Here is a 20632-nt window from a genome sequence, read left to right as displayed (position 1 = left end):
GGCCTGCTACTCTGTGCTAAGCCCGTGCTTACCTTGCTCCCGGAGACCCGGTCCCTCTCGGGAGGGTAACAAGGGAAAGTGTTCAGTGCAGATCAGTGAGTAAGCACCAGCCCGCCATGCTTACCTTGCTCCCGGAGACCTGGTCCCTCTCGGGAGGGTAACAAGGGAGTCGTCTGAGCACTGAGCTGATATATACATACTATAAACTTACTTACCATTGATAATGCTAAAATGTACAGTGCTGATGAAGGAGTCTTGCTGGTGCGGTGGTTAATTGTTCAACTTCTAGCTGAAAAGCTGGCAAGTTCAAACTTGGTAGCCACTCAATGGAATGTTCTGACAGTGTGCTTCTTTAAAGATTACAGCCTTAGAATGCCCAGTTCAGCCTGAGAAGTTCTACTCTGTCCTTGTGAGTCAGAATTGACTGGAAGTAATTTTTTTTTTTTTTCTTTATGATGTGATGACAATAGCATTTCATGGGTGGTCTTCATCTCAAATACTCATGACTTCAGTTTCATTATTTTTTTAAAAAATCAGACAAATTTAAATCAAGGAACAATATACAAAGTGCCTGATTAGTACTACTCAAAACTGCCAAGATCATAGAAAAACAAAGAAAAAAAGAAAAGAAAAAAGTCTAAGAAATTTTCAGAAGAAAAAAATCCTTTTTTTTTTTTAGTTCAATACAGAAATTGAAAAAAAGAAAACAAAAAAAATTGAACAAAATAAAATTTCTCTAAACATGGTTAAGTATCTGAACATTGAAAGCAACACTTGGATTACTTTAGTATGTTTTGTGATATATATTAAAGGACCTGTTGATAATGTTGTTATTATGTCCTTACTCCATTCCTCATGCAAATCTTGGTCAAGTTCTGCTTCACTTTGGAGAAATTTAGGTTGATAAGTATCAAATACTTTGATCTCCTTTTCATTGAACTTTTGTTGTAGTCATGAACTGAATCAAACTGTTTAGCATTAATTCTGAGCCTATAAACTATTTTTTAATCAAGATTGAAGTTTTTCTTTCTTTTTTACTATTTGTAAGAACATAGGCTGTCTGTCATCAAATTATAGTTCTCTAAGGAATTATTTAATCACTTTTTACCTCAATTTTCTCATTCTTAAAATGGAGATTGTGTTGTTGCAAAATTGATTAGTACCTACTTCACAAAATTTTTGTGAGAAGTAAATGAAACAACACATACTAAGTAGAAATTCAATTACCTTAAACTATCACTGATACCATAATTTTTAGAGGAGCACTTTTGAAGAGTGGAAATGATTTAGAATGTGATAAATCTGAGTATCAATCCCAGCTGTCATCTTTCATTTGTATGACCTTGGGAAAATATTTTATCTCTCAGAATTTCACTTACTTTATCTGTGAAGTAGACAATATGTTTGAAAAAAGAATGGATATTTTAAAAATAGTGTTAACTAAAATAAATTATGTGAATTGCTTAACTTTGTTTGCCACATAAGATACTCTTAATAATGAAAGTTTTTTTTCTAATCTTCTCCAAGTAGAGAGTTAAATAAGATCTCTGATTGCAAATGAAACACAAACAAAATGATAGAACCATTCATGTTGAGACACTTGATAATACTATTATTTTAATCCAATTCTTTTTTAAAATTAGAAATTCCAATCTAATAATTATGCTTCCCTTACAACAAATAGTGTTCAGGAAATTGTTGATGTAAATTGTTTCAGCTCAGTTCAAACTATATTTATTAACACCTATCAACTGCCAAGTAATGAATTAGGCTTTGCAGTCAATTTTAATAGAATACTGTGGCTGTAATGAACAAAACAAAGAATTTATAGTGGGGAAACCTGAAAAGACTATCTCAGTGAGGTGATCAAGTTTACCATGATAGAAGTAGGAATGACCATTATCACAGAATAGAAAGAGATAGCGTAGTCTCTTGTGGGATGATGCCAGGATTAAGACCTTAAAAAAATAAATGTGGGAAATACTATACTTGGAAAGGAATTAAAGCTGAAAGAAAAGCATGTGTTAATGCATGGGCTGTGGAGCTGGGCTAGTGCAGCAAACTAAAAAGACTCACATTCTGTGAGCAACAAGAGAGGACTTTTGAAATATAGACCAGGGAGTGAGGTGTCATGCTAATAAGGTCTGAATGTGGCTTTATGTGTCCTTAGTGGAAATGAGGGAGTCATGATGGGTTTAGAGCAGGGAAGAAATAGTTAGTACCTTTGTTTTTCCCCACCCTACACCCCAAAACAATCTTCCTTTATATACTTTATAATTTAGAGTGTTATTGGAATTCATTCATTCCTTTGATTAACAAATATTTATTGAGTGGCCACCATGTTCCAGGCATTGTTCTACGCAATGTGGAGCCACCTTGACCAAAATAAGTAAGTCTCTGCCTTCATGGAGCTTAAACTCTAAGGAGGAGAAAACTGTCACTGATCGAGATAATAAGTAAGATATAAAGTGTCTTACAAGGTTATTAGAACTAAAGTGACTAATAAAGTGAGAAAAGAGGTCATATATGTGTGTAGGTGTGGAAATTCAGAAAGGGCCAGGAAAGGCATCCTAAAGAAACTGTTATTTGGGTAAAGACATGAAAAAGATCAGCAGAAAGTGTTCTGCTGCTAAAACTCATATAAAAACACTATTTTAGACATTGTGAAGTGTCTTCACAATCCCTTCAGTAGATTAAAAACAAAACAAAAAACCCCATTGCCATGGGGTCAATTCCAACTCACAGCAACACCCGATGAGTTTCCAAGGCTGGAAATCTTTGCAGAAGTAGATTGCCTCCTGTGGAGCAGCTGGTGGATTTGAACCATCTACCTTCTGGTTAGCAGCCAAATGCCCTACTCACTACGCCACCAGAGCTCCTTTATTAGTAGATTAATATTGTTAAAATTTAAGTGGGTCAGTCTGGCTGCAACATATAAAATGGATTTAAGCTGGGCAAGATTCTAGGTAAAATAATCTGTTCAGCAGTTACTGATAAAGTCCAGATGGAGAATTAATGGCAAATTATGGTGGAAGCTAGAGATGGATAAGGAGCAGTGGCAAGTACAATAAGGTAGACTCAAGAAATCTTTAGGAAATAAAATTGGCTCAACTTGGTAACTAGTATGAGAGAACATAAAATCTAGGATAACTCAGATTTCTGAATGAAATCAGTGTGTACAGATTTTAGCAAAAGAAGACTTGAAAGTAATATGATAAGACTGTTAGCTTCATGAAAGTCCAGCTCACCAGCTCTCTGGTTCAGCAATATATTCTTAATGTCTGTTAGAGAATTTGTCATATAAGAATCCAGTAAATACTTGTTAAATCAATTAATGGATTGTGTTAATTTTGAAGTGATTGGAACTCCAAACCAAAGAATTAAATTTATCCAGGAATTCAATTAGTGGGATATTAAAGAATAAGTACTAAAGGATATACTCCTAAAGTGAGTATATCAACTTGGTGTTATTAAAATCAAAGTAGTAATTAAAACCAAAAAAGTGAGAAGAGCTGCTGAGGCAAGCACATGTGTACGTATCAATAGACTGAGATGTATAGAATATATGCATTAAGGTTTTGGGCAAGGATATTAGAAATAATATCATTTATAACTTTCACCTAGATTTCACTGTTGTTAGTATTTAACAACAAAATCCATTCTCTGTCTCTGTCTCTCTCATGGTTTGGGAATATCTATTTTGACTAAGCTGTTGAGATTATGTCCCATTGTTGCTGAAAACTTTACTGGTCATTTCAGAAGAAACTCTATGTAAATAAAGTGTCATCTTTAAAATCAGGATATTTATATGATACAGCAAAACCATCTCATCCATGGATTCCATTCATATTTCACCAATTGTTTCAACAGTACCAGTTACAGAAAAAGGATCCAGACCAGAAGAATGCATTACGTGTATTTGTCATGTCCTATTAGTCTCCTTCAGTCAGAAAGAGTGCTTTCATTTTGCCTTCATTTTCATTATATTGGCATTTCGAACATTATAGGCCAATTATTTTGTAGGATGCCCCTCAGTTTGACCTTATCTGAGTTTTCCTCAAAATTAGATTTTATTGTACAGGTATCCTAGAAAAGAATAGCTGTAGAAAATACTCTTACCTCAAATCTTTCTTTATTTTCTTTTTGTTTAAAGTTGACCAAAATATATCAAAGATTAATTTTAAATAGAAATTCAATTCTGATTCTATTCCTTAATTTGCACGTGTCTTAGTTCTTCAGTTATAAAATAATATTTGCTTTTTTTGACTTTAAATTCTTTCATATACTTCATGTCTTCCATAATCTGCTGCTCATTTTATTTCTTTTTGGTAATGTTTAATACCTTGGTGTAATACTACTTGGTGTCATTCACTTCCACAACAATCTATACTGTTGGAAATGTTGAAGTACCAATTTTAGTCACTTTATAAATACTCAAGCATATAAAGAAGCACATTGATATAATCTTGTGATCATTAATATGAATCCAAGAAAATTCTTTTGGAAAATTTATTTTATAAATTTTAGCAAAAGTTTGCTTTAGTAGCTATAAAAACTGGACTGTACATTTCTAAGTAATGGAATAATAGAAAGAAATGAGTAAGCATTCCCTAAGGTAATGCATGTAGATGTGGGACTTTCTGGTTAGAATTTCTTTTAAATTTTAATAAACATAGATATTTTATCCAAATTTTTCTAATGCAACAGATAATATAGGAAGATTTTTTAAAAAAAATCTTGACTGAATAAATTTGTTCAAATTAGAAAAAAAAATTGAATTTAGTTAATTTAATTGACCGCAGTGAATTATAAAAATTACCTCAACCATATGGTCACCCATAAAATTTTCCTGGAAGGATTAGTTCAAGTAATGAAGCTTATTATCCTTTACATGTGATTGCTCCCTCCAACATACCTGGCTTGAGTAACCACATAATAAAAGGATTCAATTTAGAGACTTACATTCTAAATTGTATATTGAGCTAATTAGACCAGACTTCCTTTTTAATGGAAATAACATGATGGAAGTTATAATTTCATTTCAGAAGAAATATTTTTTGAATTAATTTGATTGAGATAATATAGTTTTCACTAAATTCTTCAATTTCATTTATTCCTTTCCACTTTTCCATAGTTTAGTTCTAGAACTGTAACCAATTCTATAGTTTTCTTAAAACCATCTGAACAATATAACAATGTTTTCTTTAACCTGTAATTATAACTATTCTTTATAATTCTATTCCCTGCTACCTCTTCCTGACAGCTGCTAGATGACAGATAGCTGGACCATTTGGCTTACCCACCGAGACTTGGTTCTGCTGTACTTTGCTTCAGTGCATTGAGATCTTTTATTAACGTCTAACTCCAGTAGCCTCATGTCTCTGAGTTGCAAATAAGAACTGCTCTGGGAGAGGTCTGGAATTTGTTCCATTATATACTGGAACAGGGCCAAAGTCTGACTACTTGATTTCAAGTCTAGTGACAGATTTAGTATCTGTTTTCTCAGGAAGCCAAGAAATTTGAAGCAAATTCAAAACTTGTTCTATTCCCTAAGACCTGAGATATTATTATAACCTGAAATGTCAGCCATTATCATCTGAAATTGATAATAATTGGTGGTATTGACTGGGGTAATCATATTAGAATTCAGAAGCATATCTAAAAGTGAGGGAAGACAAGAAAGAATTTCATTTTTTTTTCTCCATATAGTCGCACACACACACACACACACACACACAACAAAATCAAACTCATTACTCATTGCCACTCATTAAATTGATACTGATTCATAGCAAACCCCTTGGATTTCCAAAGCTGCAAGTCATTACGGAAGCAGACTGCCTCATCTTTCTTCTGTAGAGCAGGTGGTGAGTTTGAACCACTAACCTTTTGGTTATCAGGTAAATGCCTTAACCACTACACTACTAGAGCTCATTCTTATGGCTGCAGTAGGGATAAACTCTTTAGCTTTATGGAGAGGAATAACAGACATTGTAAATTTAATGTTATTATGGGGTGAAATCTATGTTAAAATGCAATAATTTTGGAGTTAAGGACCTAGAGTTAAAAAGTTCTTTGTGTCTCCTAGTGAAAATTTACACAATCCAGGACTTTCATTACTTAATGCCTACTGTATTAGGAACTTAATATATATTTTATTTAATTTAATCTATGTGCTAACAATGAAGGGTTTTCATTCCCTTTTTCTACATGGAATAATTAAAAATTGTAGGTAGTAAGTAACTAGTTGTTGTTGTTATGTGCCGTGGAGTCATACCTGACTCATAGCGACCCCTCCTTGGGTTTCTGAGGTGGTATCACTATGGAAGTAGATTGCCCAACCTTCTTTCTGAAAAAAAATGCTAATAAATGTAGAGTAAAATCATCATCTTCTGTGCTTGGATTTTCCATATCATACTATCTCCTACACTAATAAAACTTTAGGTATGTACCTTAATATAGAGATTATAAAGAGCGAAAGGATTTGGGAAGGCAAGGATTCCAGTTACTGAATTCTATCAAGACCAGAAAATGTAGACATGGGGACCATGTCTACAGCCATGCAGTTAATATTTGATAGATACTGATGAAACTCTGTATAGAATTGAACTTTTCTTAAAATTTTCTTTCTAGGTGGTGAAAGCAGTTTGCAATGGGCTGTTCACCAAAAGATTGGCAGTTCAAAACCACTCAACAGCACCATGGAAGAAAGGCCTGGGGAATCTGCTTTCATAAAGATTACAGTCAAGAAAACCCAATGGAGAAGTTTTGTTCTGTTACATGAGGTTGCCGTGAATCAGGCCCAATTTGATGGCAGCTAATAATAATTTTTAGTATAGTCCCTCCACCCCATTTATTTTGTAGACATGTGGAAAATAAAAAAAGCTCTAGGTAGTACTGAAGGATTGGTGCATCATATGAATGCTGACCAAACCAAACCCCAAGGGCAGTGGAGGTAGAAGTGTGGTTAGTATCAAGAAGGCACATAGAGGAGAGAGAGAGAGCAGTCACAAGGGAAGGAAACTTAGCTCAATTTACCACTGTGCCTACAGTCTGCTCTCACATTTCTCTCCATGGCTAGAAGTCACTGACTTAGGTGTTCAATTTTATATAGATACATTACAACAGGCTATTTTTTTCCTACTATTACAGTGTATTAAATTACCTGGAATGGCTTTTCTAGCCATAAGTCTTGTAAACTCCATGGTGGAATTTGCTGAGAGCAACTGAGTAGCTCCCGATTGTTAAAGTTATCCCCCTGGGGTATTTCTATTGGGAGCAGCACAGAGTAATTTTCTGGGAAGTTCGCACTCTCTCTCAGGTATAGAGAATTCTGATGTTGGGATTGGTTAGTTTACCACTCTGCCAGGCTTAAAAGGAGCCCTCCTAGAGGCAGAAGAAATCTCTAACTGCTGGCTGAGAGACATGAGAGACACACATTTTGTTGAGAGAGATGCAAGAGCCATGCACTGGTGAGAGGGACCCCTATAGACATTCACTGCTGGGAGAGACTGGGAGAGACTGTTGGCTGAGTGAAGGCAGGCTGAGAGAGACTAAGCATATTCCTGAACTTGAATAGTAGCCTGTTGCTTCCCTAATAAACCCCATAATCTGTGAGTTCTGTGTGGCCACTGCAGTGAATTATCAAACCCAGCAGAGAGGTGGTGGGTGCTGCAGGAGGAACGGATGGTGAAAGGGCTGGAGGGAGGCAGCATGTCTGGCCCTGCAGGAATAGGCCTTGGATTATTGAAGGTGATTCTGTCTTCCTCTTGTGGGATTAGAGGAGATCAGAAGATCAGCTTGCCTGCCCCTTTGGCAACTACTGACACCGACATTTTTATTTTTTGTTATTACTCTAATTTTATAGAAATACTCTATATCTTTTTGATAAAATTAAGTTCCACTAAGAAGATGTCATGATAATTTTTGTTGTTAAGTGCCATCAAGTTGATTCCAACTCATTGCAACCCCATGTGACACAGCAAACAGCCCCATTGAGTCTAGGTGTGAGGATTGGATTGCCAGATTTTTGTCCCATGGAGGCTGTAGGTGAGTTCAAACTGTCACCCTTTTGGTTAGCAGCCAAGTGCTTAAATGTTGCACCACCAGGGCTCTTTTTATGATAATGATAACATTCTTAAAATTCCTATTTTCTGGTGTTAGGCGTAATGATGAAATATGAAGTGTGCTATATTTTGATTCTTTTTTTACCTCGATGGTCTAATTAATTCTGACTCTGGTAGCATAGTGCCTAAGGCACTTGACTGCTCACCAGAAGGCTGGTGGTTCAAGGCCACCAGCCACTCCTCGGAAGGAAGGCTGGGCAATCCTACTTCCGTAGTGATACTGCCTCGGAAACCCAAGGAGGGGTCGCTATGAGTCGGGGCCGACTCGATGGCAAACAACACCACCACCACACACCACCACCTTCCAAACTGGATACTCTAAATTAAGATGTGTATTTAACCTTTCTCCAACTATTTTACTTCCCAATGAACACATCTGAACTAATATATTATTTCCCTACACTTCATGTTACCCTCTGGCTACAGGTGAGAAGCTTCACTTTAACAGAATCTTAGGAAAGGATTGGTGATGTGGTTTCCAGGCCTTATCAATGATTCTTAGCTCTGACCAAGCAACTTTAAAAAACACTCATACTCAGGCCCTAATCCTCTAATTTCTAATTTAAATACTCTGGCATTTGCCACTGCAGGTGTATTTTAAAGATTCTCTGCCATATTGTGAATTGCAGGCAGACTTGAGATTCACTGGCCTAGATGGAGGGGTAATGAGCCATTCTTACAACTTTCCCCTGGGTAGAATGGGCAGATAGTAACTATTGTTCAGTTCTCCCCTTAACCTCTCTAGGGTTTCCTCCCAATAGATTTGATGTGAGCAGAGACATATTAACTTTCATCCTCCTGTGGATGCTATTTGACCTTAAATACAAGAATAAGCCTCTTCCTAACTAGAAGAGACAGATTCCAAGGGATAAGCCTGCTAAATACTAAAAATACAAGGAACTTTAAGCATAGAATTTGCATCTGTTATTCATTCTCCCTCAAGTGTAAATATAACTCTTGTTCCTAAATAAGGAATGACATAAATCACAGGATGCATTGACATTTGGCATACTTTGTTTAGGATCAAGTGTAAGACTATTCACATCTTTCATAGGAGATCACTATATGGCAGATGATAAGGGACTGGGAGTGTTAGGACTATGTAAAATTTTCTTAAGGATGAATGGATATCATAAAGTAGGGGGAGTTTTACTAAGCATTGAAATGTAGCCTAACCACCATCCAACAGACCCTGTGCCTGACTCAAGGGTAGTGTCACATGTAGGATGTGGTGCATTTTTCTAATTGGCTTACCAAGAGGGAGGAGGCTCTTTTTTCCTAACTGTGCAGAGTAACATAGTGGTTAAGAACACTTACTCTGGAATATTTTCTCTATTGATACAACTTAGTAGTTTTATCACTTTGGATAAGATATTTAACTTTTCTGTGCCTCACTTTTCTCATCTTTAAAATGAGAATAAGAGTAATAACAAATTCACAATTAGGTGCTTATGAAGATTGAATGAGATTTTAACTTTAAAGTGCTTAGAATAGCCCCTGTGAAGTCAATCTCAGAAGGAAGACTGGCAATCTACTTCCATAGAGATACTGCCTCAGAAACCCAAGGAAGGGTCACCAGTTAAATGAAATAAATAAATAACTTAACTCTTCCCAAAAGGAGACTTTTTTGGTTTTCTAAGATGGAATGTGTATGTGCAATTAGAGGCCTCCAAGTAATTTTGCCAACTGTTTGATTTGGTGGTCACAACAAATTTATTTGGTATTTTCATTTTGTTTTGTTTTGTTTTTGTTTTTTGTATCTGATGTCATCTGCTTAGGATTAATGGATGAAAAAGCAAGCAAACAAACAAATAGAACTACAGAATGTTTCACGAATTTGTATGTCATCTTTGGGCAGGGACCAAGCTAATATTATCTGTATCATTCCAATGTTAATATATGTATTGATGCAAGCACTATTTGGCAGGTTTTATTCTGTATTAGAATTTGGAGACAATGAGCCTGAAGGTTTTAAGTAACTATGCAAGAACTTATTCTTAATAAGCTGTATATATGGCAACTAACAACCCAGGTTTGATTTAAGTATGATACTGCTACCCACTGGTTAAGTGCTAGATTAGTAACTGAAAGTTGGTGGTTGAAACCTATTCAGAGGGGCCTCAGAAGTGAGGCTTGTCAATGTGCTTCTGAAAGGTCATGACCTTGAAAACCCTATGGATAGGTTCTACTCTGCACCTTGGGGTCATCATTAGTCTGATTTGCCACAAGGTCAACCAGCAGCAACAACAACAACTTCTAAGCATAAAATGATTTATTTTATGAATTCACTACTTTTTATGGCTTACTCCCAATAGACATGGTTTAAGCAGAGATATATTAGTCCTCATCCTGATTCATCTGTCAATTTGTCATACTGTGGTTGTCTGCATGTTCCTATGATAGTGGAAGCTATGCCACACATATTTCAAAACTAGCAGGGTCATCCTTAGTGGACAGGTTTCAGCAGAGCTTTCAGTGTAAGACAGATTATGAACAAGGATGTGGCCGTGTCCACTTATGAAAAAGTGGACCAGAGAAGTGGTGCAATGACATTAAGAACATCACACATGAAGAAAGTAAAAGGTCATTAAAAATAAAGTAAAGAAAAGACCAAAATGAATGTCAGAAGTCACTCTGAAACTTGTTCTTGAATGGAGAGTAGCTAAAGCAAGTGGAAGAAATGATGAAATAAAAAGGCTGAACAGAAGTTTCCAAAGGGTGGCTCATTAAGACTAAGTAAAGTATTATAATGAAACATGCAAGGATATGGACTTAGAAAACCAAAAAGGAAGAAATCACTTAGAATTTCACAAGCTGTAAGAAATGAAGAAAAATATCAAGCTTCAAAAGAAGAAAGATGGGTAGTTGGAAAATAAGGCCTTGGTGATAAAATTGACCAAATGATCCGATTTTGCAAGACCAATGATTTATTCATTGCAAATAATGTTTATAAACAACAATGTTTTTAAATAATGTTTATAAACAGCAACCATACATATGAACCTTGCCAGGTGCTATATACAGGTACCAGAACAACATCTTTGGAAAGAGATAATGGAGAGGCTCAATATCATAAGTCAGAACAAGGCCAGGCGCTGACCTTAGAGCAGAACATCAATTGCACATATGCAAGATTAGGTACTAAATGATCAAGAACTGATGGTATTGAAAGTAGAAACCCAAGCTGCATTGAAGGAATTGGTGAAAAACAAGGCTCCCGGCAATGACAGAATACCCATTGAGAAGTTTCAACAAAAGGATGCAGCACTGGAGGTGCTCACTCATTTATGGCAAAACATTTGGAAGAGAGCTACCTGGCCAACTGACTGGAAGAGATCCATATTTGTGTCCACCCCAAAGAAAGGCAATCCAACTGAATTTAGAAATTATTGGACAATATTATCATGATCACACAGAAGTAAAATTTTGCTGAATATAATTAAAAAGTGATTGCAGCAGTACATCAATAGGGAACTACCAGAAATTCAAACAGGATCTGGAGAGGATGTAAAACAAGGGGTGTCATTGCTGATGTCCGATGGAACTTAGCTAAAAGCAGAGAATACAAGAAGGATGTTTAGCTGTGTAAACATCAAAGAAATTTGACCTTGTGGATCCTAAAAAATTATAGGTAACATTTCAAAGAATTCTGAAACATTTAATTGTGCTCATGAGGAAATTGTACATAGACAAAAAAGGCAGTCATTCAAACAGAACAAAGTTTGAATGGTATAAAATCAGGAAGAGTGTGTGTTAGAGTTGTACCTTTTCATCACATTTATTCAATCTGTAGGCTGAGTAAATAATCTGAAAAACTGTAGCATATGGAGATGAATGTGACATCAGGATTGGAGGAAAACTTGTCAATGACCTGAGATATTCAGATGACACAAACTTGCCTGCTAAAATTGAAGATGATTTGAATCACTTATTGATGAAGGTTTAAGGCTACAATCTTCAGTATGGATTTCACCTCATTGTAAAGAAAACAAAAATCCTCACAATTGTGCCAATAAGCAATATCAATATACATAGAGAAAAGATTGAAGTTGTCAGTCTTTGATTGAAGGATTTCCTTTTCCTTGGCTCCTATTTTGGTTACCTAGTGCCACTCTGACAAGAACATACCAGAAATGGGATGGCTTTAACAAACAGGAATTTATTCTCTTACAGTTTGAAGGCTTTAAGTCTGAGTTCAAAGTGCCAGGCTCTAGGCGCTGAGTGAAAGCCCCTCAATCGTGGGCTTCAGCTCTGCCTCCTGCTCCTGGCCCACTGGAGCTGGAGGCTTTCTTCACTCAGACAATTGCTGTCTGCTGAGGATGACAAGCATAAGGATGACAAGCACAAGGATGACAAGTAAAAAGACACAGTCCCAATGTCACCAAACAACATGGCAGCCATGAATTCAAGTCCAGATGAAGTCCCAAAATTGGTAAGTCATGGCAGGCTGTTGAACAATGACTTGGCAACATGCAGGGTTCAAGCATGCCAAAAGGCTAAAGACCATTCCAAAAACTCTTTCTTATATACCAGAAGTAGACCACATTGCTACATCAGCTACTCAGCTGCTCCAATAGATTCCACCATGGAGTTAATTACCAATCTTACCATGGGCAATAACTACATCCAGCTGCCCAGCCACTCAACCAGGCCTAGCCAAGTTGACACACAAAGTTAACTACCACAGCTCCACAATCAACACCCATGGAAGCAGCAGTCAAGAAACAGGCAAAGTATTGCACTAGGCAAATCTGCTGCAAAAGATCTTTCAAGTGTTAAAGAGCAAAGATGTCACTTTGAAGACTAAGGTATACCTGAGCTAAATCTTGGTAATTTCTGTAGCCTTATGCATGTGAGAGCTGGAGAATGATTAAAGAAGACCACAGAAGAATTAGTGCATTTGAGTTGTGATGTTGGAGAATATTGAATGTATCATGAACTGCTAGCCAAACAAACAAATATGTCTTGGAGGAAATATAGCCCAACTTTTCTCTAGAAGGGAAAATGGCCAGACTTTATCTCACATACTTTGGACTTGTTGTCAGTGGGACCAGTGTCTGGAGAAGGGTATCCTGGTTGGTAAGTGAAAAAGGGTCAGTGAAAAAGGGGAAAACTCTCAACGAGATGGATTGACACAGTGGCAGCCATGATGGTTTTAAGCATGCCAACAATTGTGAGGATAGAGCAATACTAGATGGTGTTTTGTCCTTTTGTATATTGTGTTGCTGTTAGTTGAAACTGACTTGACAACATTTAACAAGAGCAGTAATATCCTGTGAATGTTGTTTGACCTTAAGTGCAAGAAAAATCTGTCGTCTTAAATAGGTGAGAGAGATACAAAAGGAAAGTGGAATGTATGGCAAATGCTACCAACTCACTATTGATATTTTTTTATCAACCTTATCAGTTTATCTCTAATGGCAATTAGTCTTTACCCTAGTGCTTCCTATCCTCCTTCCCTTCTGTATTTTATTCTTAGCACATATTTTTGTATTACTTACTTACCTTATTTATTTCCTGAAATCCCCTAGAATGTAAATCCATGAGATAATATTTGAGGTCTATTTTATTAATTGCCTGACATAGAATAGGTAATCAATAAATATTGACTAAAATAATAAATGTATGAGCCCTCTTTTCCTCAGAAAAAAGTGTATCTTCTGAGGAGATACACAAAATTTTAGAAGTAGTTTTCTGTAATATCAATCTTAAAAATCCTAGAAGATGAGTGCTTCAAGTGTCCATAGCATGACCCTTTCAGTTATCTATGACTTATAAGATTGTTCATTAAAGTAATTTGTTGTTTAAAATCTTTCACAGATATATAATTATGGAAATAGTTGTAAATGTTGTACTTTCTATGTGCCAGTCATCTTTCTAAATGGTATGTGTCTATTATCTCATTTAATCTTCACATCAACCTTTAGTCATCTTCACATCAACTATTACAGTCATCGTTTTATAGGTAGGAAACTGAAACACAGAGAAGGTAAGTTACTTGCCCAGTCTCAGAACATTATGAAATGGTTGATCTGGGTTTTAAGTTCATGGAGTTTGGCTACAGAATGTACCCTCTTTATCCTGACACTCTGTCAGCTGTTGTTCTGCTGGTGTTATAAAGTAGGAAGAGATTGTTTGTTTTAAAAGCTCAGAAGTCTGACTTTTTTTTTTTTTTTCCACTTCTGAAGAAGGCCAATACACTAGCAGAATGTCTTTAAGTGTAGCCAATATTCTCCATCAAATATGAGTTTTTAGTATGAGCGGAGTCTTATCAAACAACTCAAAAATATTTGGTTGAAGTTGTATAGTCCTTTATCAAATATAAAATAAAGGTCAACTGGTATGACTTTTGCATTTTAGGGCAATTGTGAATTGATTCTTTTATACTATGTGATTGCTTGTATTTTCTTACTAATGTAGATCTGAGTTCTATCTATAACACTTCTTCAGGAAAATTTAGCAGTAAAGAATACTGCTAAGTATCTAAAACTAACCATTGTTGTTGTTGTTATGTGCCATCGAGTCAGCCCCAACTCATAGTGACCCCTCCTTGGGTTTCCGAGGCAGTATCACTATGGAAGTAGATTGCCTCATCTTCTTTCCAAGAAAACTAACTATTGAAAAGGTTATTTGTGACCATCAATGGCATATATCTCTAACTTGCACCAATTGTGGTTTGTCATGATTCATGTAGTGTATTATAATTCCTGTAAAACTGGAGGATTTGCTTTTGTCCTAGAGAGTGGAAATCTATTGTTTCACAGTTGTGGAAGTTAGTGTTCTTTCCAAACATTCTAGAAGTAGATCCTTTTCTGGTCTGTCTCATCTTCCAGTTCCTCTAGGTGTTCTTTGGCTTACAGATGCATCTTTATGTGGCCATCTTCCTTCTCTATCTGTCTTTCCATGTCTTTTTTTTTACAAAGGCAATAGTCAGATCGAGTTAGGAAACACCCTACTTTGGCATGACCTTATGTTAATTCCACTGATAATATCTTTAAAGAACCTATTTTTAAAGACTGTGTTCATATGTAGCAAGGGTTAAGACTGCAACATATCTTTGTGTGGGACACAATTCAATCTATAATAAGGGATATAATATTAAATCTAAGAAGAAGGTGGTAATTTATAGGCAAATATATTTTAATAATTAGAACAAACAAACGTAAAGGTACATAATTTAAAGAGAGAATAGAGTAAATTAAATGTAATATTATAAAGTTTTTGGTATCTTATACCAGCCATGTCAACAAATTAAAATAAATTGATTAAAGCCTCTAATTAAAAGGTATATTGTTGGATAGGATTAAAAAATAAGACTTATATGTTCTCTAAAAGAAATATTAAATATAAAAGCAGAGATAGAATGAATGTAAAATAAACAAGCTATACTGTGCAAGCAGTAAGATTAAGAATGATGGATTGTCATTGGCTAATTTTTAGGAGTTGATCATCAAGGTTTTCCTCCTAGACTGTCTTAGTATGGAAGCTTTGCTGAAGACTGCCCACCATAGGTGACCCTGCTGATATTTGTAATATGAGTGGCATAGTTTCAGCATCATAGAAACACATAAGCCACGACATGCGAAACTGACAGATGGGTGGTGGCTTGTATCTAACAAAGTCTTTCAATTGTTCATAACAGTTTCCTACAAAAAGAAGTCCAGAATCAAATGGTTTCTCTGGTAAATTCTATGAAATATTAAAGTAATCAATGATACCAGTTTTATATAAGTTATTTCACAAATTAGAAGAGGGCTGCATAATCCTAACACTAAGTCTTTACAAAAACATTGCAACAAAATAAAACTAAAGACCAATCCTCATGGAGCTAGATGCAAAAATCCATAACAAGATATTAGCACATGCAATTCAGCAATATGTAAAATATTTATTTTTATCAATCAAAGTTCAACCAAAGAATCAGGAGAACAGTAGGAGTAGACAGATAGGTAGGTACGTAGATAGATAGATAGACAGACAGACAGACAGATAGATAGATAGACAGATAGATAGGTAGATCTTTACAAGGAACTGGCTTGCACTCTTTGTGGGAGTTAAGTAAGTCTGAATTTTGTTGTTCAACTAGTTAGGAGGGGAGATTATAGGCAGGCTTGGCTCACAGGCATAGGCTGAAGATACCATATCAGATTTCTTTTACATTATGTTCTCTTCAGAGTAGAGCTGACCTTAATGATATAGATAAAGTAGAGCTTTCGGGACCTCCATTTGCTGATGTGGCACAACTCAAAATGAGAAGAAATAGCTGCAAACATCCATTAATAATTGAAACATGGAGTGTATGAAGTATGAATTTGGAAAATTGGAAGTTGTCAAAAATGAAATGGAATGCATAAAAATTTATATCCTAGGCATTAGTGAGTTGAAATGGACTGGTTTGGGCCATTTTGACAACCATATGATCTACTATGTAAGAACAACAAATTGAAGAAGAATAACATGACATTCATCATCACAAAGAATGTTTCAAGATCTATCCTGAAGTACAGTGCTGTCAGTGATAGAATAATATCCATATGCCTACAAGGAAGGTCAGTTAATATTAATATTATTCAAATTTACTTACCAACCACCAAAGCTAAGCATGAGAAAATTAAAGAGTTTTACCTACTTCTGCAACCTGAGTGAGCTCTGGTAGTATAGTGCCTAAGGCATTTGCTAAGCAGAAGGCTGGCAGTTAAAACCCACCAGCCACTCCTCAAAAGGAAGATTGGGCAATCTACTTCTGTAGTAATACTGCCTCAGAAACACAAGGAAGGGTCGCTATGAGTCAGATTCGAGTCAACAGCAGTGAGTTTGATTTTTTTTGTTTGTTTGTTTTTGGTTTCCTATAGTCTGAAATTGACTGAACATGCAATCAATATGTGCTGATTATCACTGGTGATTGGAATGCAAAAGTTGAAAACAGAAGAATCACTGGTAGTTGGAAAATTTGGCCTTGGTGATAGAAATAATGCAGGATATCATATGATAGAATTTTGTAAGACCAATGACTTATTCATTGCAAATACCTTTTTTCAACAACACAAATGGCAGCTAAACACATGAAATTCACCAGATGGAGTATGTAAGAAACAGATTGACTACATCTGTGGCAAGAGGTGATGGAAAAGGTCAATATGTTCAGCCAAAACCAGTCCAGGAGCTAACTGGAACAGACCATCAACTGCTCATATGCAAGTTCAAGTTGAGACTGAAGAAAATTAAAATAAGTCCATGAGAGTGAAAGTATGACTTGGAATATATCCCTCCTGATTTTAGAGACCATCTAAAGAATAGATTTGATGCACTGAACATCAAAGACTGAAAACCAGAAGAATTGTGGGATGACATCAAGAACAGCATCCATGAAGAAAGCAAGAGGTCATTAGAAAGATGAGAAAGGAAGAAAAGACCAAAATGAATGTCAGAAAAGACTCTGAAACTTGTTCTTGAGCAAAGAGTAGCTAAAGCAAATGGAAGAAATGACAAGATAAAAGAGCTGAACAGAGGATTTTAAAGAGCAGCTCGAGAAGCAAAACCAACTGAATATGGCTTATGAATAATAAAATGTGCAAAGACCTAGAGTTAGAGAACCAAAAGTGAAGAACAAGCTCAGCATTTCTCAAGATGAAAGAACTGAGGAAAAAATTTAAGCCTCGAGTTGCAATATTGAAAGATTCTCTGGGCAGGTATTGAATGATGCAGGAAGCATCAAAAGAAGATGAAAGGAATACACAGGGTCACTGTACCAAAAAGAATTGGTCCATGTTCATCCATTTCAGGAGGTGGCATATAATCAAGAACCAATGGTATTGGAGGAAGAAGTTGAAGCTGCACTGAAGGAAACAGTGAAAAACAAGCCTCCAGGAATTGAGAGAATACCCTTTGAGATGTTTCAACAAACTGAAACTGTGCTGGAGGCACTCACTCAGCTATGCCAAGAGACTTGGAAAACAGCTACCTGACCAATTGAATAGAAGAGATCCATATTTTACCCATTTCAAAGAAGGGTGATCCCACAGACCATGGAAATTATCAAACAATATCATTAATATCACACACAAGTAAAATCTTACTGAAGATCATTACAAAATGGTTGCAGCAGTATATCGACAGAGAACTTCCAGAGATGCAAGCTGGATTCAGAAGAGGATGTTGAATGAAGGATATCATTGTTGATGTCATATGGATCTTGGCTGAAAGCAAAGAATACCAGAAGGATGTTTACTTGTGTTTTATTGACTATGCAAAAGCATTCGATTTTGTAGGTTATGACAAATTATGGATAACACTGAGAAGAATGGGAATTCCAGAACACTTTATTGTACTCATGAGGAACCTATACATAGACCAGGAGGAAGTTCAAAAAGAACAAGGGGACACACTGCATAGTTTAAAACTGATAAGGGAGTGTGTCAGGGTTATATCCTTTCACCATACTTATTCAATCTGTATGGTGAGCAAATAATCAGAGATGTTGTACTATATGAAGAAGAATGGGACATCAGGATTGAAGGAACACTCATTAACAACTTGTGATATGCTGACAACACAATTTTGTTTGCTGAAAGTAAAGATGACTTGAAGCACTTACTGAAGATTGAAGACTACAGTCTGCAGTATGGGTTGCACCTCAATATAAAGAAAACAAAACTCCTCACAACTGGACCAATAAGCAACATAATGGTAAATGGAGAAAAGACTGAAGTTGTCAAAGACTTCCTATTACTTTGTTCTACGATCAACACCAATAGAAGCAGCAGTCCAGATATCAGAAGATGTATTGCATTTGGCAAATCTGCTGCAAAAGACCTCTTTCAGGTGCTGAAGAGTGAAGATATCTCCGTGAATACTAAGGTGCATCTGACACAATCCATGGTATTTTCAATCACCTCATATGCATGTGAGAGCTGGACAATGAATAAGAAAGACCAAAAAAGAGTCGATGCTTTTGAGTTGTGGTGTTGGTGAACAATGGTCAAAGTACCATGGAATGCTAAAAGAACTAACAATCTGTCCTAGAAGAAATGCAACCAGAATTCTCTTTGGAATTGAGAATGACCAGTTTTCATTTCACCTACTTTGGTTGTAGGATGGGCCCCTTCCCTGGAGAAAGATATCATGCTTGATAAAGTAGAAGGTCAATGAAAAAGAAGAAGACCCTCAAGAAGATGGATTGATACAGTGACTGTAATGATGGGTTCAGGTATAGCAAAGATCATGGAGCTGGCACAGGACCAGGCAGTGCTTTGTTCTGTGCATAGGGTCGATATGAGTCAGACAACTCAATGGCACCTAATAACAACAACATATGATTTATAGCTTTGAATTTGCTTTTGCATCCTCAGACATTTCCTTTAGGCTGTGTAGTCAGTCACTGGAAAGCAAGTTTAAGAACACCTTTAAATCAGAGCCAAACCTAACACCAAACTCACTGCCATCCAGTTAGATCTGACTCATAATGACCCCTCCTTGGGCCCCCAAGGCTGTATCACTACAGAAGTAGATTGTCCAACCTTCCATCTGAGGAGTGGCTGGTGGGTTTGAAATGGTAGCCTGCTGGTTAGCAGTCAAATGCCTTAGGCACTATGCAAACAGAGGCCCTTTTAAATCAGAGAGAATGTATATATTTACCAGATTGTTCTAGATATTGTTATTCACTCAAATCTTAGAGACTGTGGCAGGGTGGATGGATAAATTGACTGATGTAAAGAGAGTGTCTGAATTGATAACATCATTTCTTATTCGTCAACCTAAGTGTCGTAATTCTGAATATGATATATATTTTTTTCCCTTTAGCACTCCTGAGTTCTCTTTAAGGGTGGGAATATTTAATTATAGGAAATAATTTTACCTGATATTAGTCTGAAAACCAGGAGCTTTGCGTTTAGATGCAGGGGCTTTCAGGCTTCTTTAGAGGGCTTATGAGGACCTAAAAAGAGAAGAAAAGTTGTCTGGCATGCACAATCAGATGTGGGTACATTCATTTTTCTTTAATTTCTGCCTGAAGTTAATTAAAAATAAACTGAACCAAGCAAAAAAGACACATGAAAAAGAAATCAGATAAAATTAAAATAGTAGAGGATACTAAAATAAAGGCTTTGCAAAGTGCCGAGCAATGTTGAACATCTAAATTAAACCATATTAAAAATGCAAGGAATGTAAATAACAAACTTGTACAATAGAAACTTCTAACTAATTAATGTTGGATTAGTTGGAGGGCATGAAATGCAGGATTTTCCTGATGTGAAACTTCAAAACTGTGCTGTAAAGGACCATTAACTCAGAGCTATTATGATTTCTCTATTCCCCTTGTTATGGAAGAAACCTGACAATTTCAATTGCATACATTTATTTTTGATTTAAGGAAAAGCTTAAATGGACAAAGTACTTGTCAAAATTACATGAGATAATACATTATCAGCAAACAATATATAACCTCTTTCTTCTGGGTTGTTGGAGATATGAGGTGTATTCCATTATATAATTTTTTTTTTTTTTTTTTT

At 36.0% G+C, this 20632-nt stretch overlaps 1 non-coding gene across 1 annotated transcript; it reads right to left on the bottom strand.

Moving 5' to 3' along the window:
* Positions 1-9939: 9939 nt before the first annotated feature.
* On the bottom strand, positions 9940-10043 carry LOC122150399. Its single transcript, XR_006163644.1, has one exon. It is a non-coding gene; the product is annotated as a U6 spliceosomal RNA (small nuclear RNA).
* Positions 10044-20632: the final 10589 nt, after the last annotated feature.

The sequence above is a fragment of the Orycteropus afer genome, unplaced genomic scaffold (genome assembly GCF_000298275.1).
Source record: "Orycteropus afer afer isolate SDZICR_OR568_19922 unplaced genomic scaffold, OryAfe1.0 scaffold00133, whole genome shotgun sequence".
Lineage (NCBI taxonomy): Eukaryota > Metazoa > Chordata > Mammalia > Tubulidentata > Orycteropodidae > Orycteropus > Orycteropus afer.
This window is presented reverse-complemented; position numbering and strand designations above follow the sequence as displayed.